The sequence below is a fragment of the Sinocyclocheilus anshuiensis genome, unplaced genomic scaffold, assembly GCF_001515605.1.
Source record: "Sinocyclocheilus anshuiensis isolate Anshui unplaced genomic scaffold, SAMN03320099.WGS_v1.1 scaffold147, whole genome shotgun sequence".
NCBI classification, from domain to species: Eukaryota; Metazoa; Chordata; class Actinopteri; order Cypriniformes; family Cyprinidae; genus Sinocyclocheilus; species Sinocyclocheilus anshuiensis.
The window spans coordinates 133,862-134,404 of NW_015549585.1; positions in this window are offsets into that span (position 1 = coordinate 133,862).

The window sequence follows — 543 nt, forward strand, 5'->3', positions numbered from 1 at the left end:
ATAGATAGATAGATAGATAGATAGATAGATAGATAGATAGATAGATAGATAGATTGATAGATGCACATTATTGTTCCCTATTAGAGTTTGTAAATTGAGGTTCTTTAATAATAATAAAAAAACATAAATTGTGCATCTCATAACTTTAATACAATTCATGAAAGTAAACACGACCATAGTTTTTTTTTTATTTTTTTATTGAATAACTCAACATTTTACAGTAGCCAGAGGGTGACGACAAGAAAAAAACAACACAAAATTACAATGAAAAAATAAAAAATAAAATAAATAAATAAATGGAAATGTTTACAAACAACTTTCTTGTTTATCAGAATATAAATAGATTTTAGGTACTGCTGAACTTCTGATTTCAAAATTAGAAATAGTGGTTTATAATCACCGTACTTGCATTTATGTATACTAAACTTTGCCAGCAAAAGTAACAAATTCATCAAATAATATTTAAAGAATAAACACGACCCAGGTCGAAATATCTATATATGGTGCGGTGACGTCATATCCACGTGATTTGAATAACCGGTG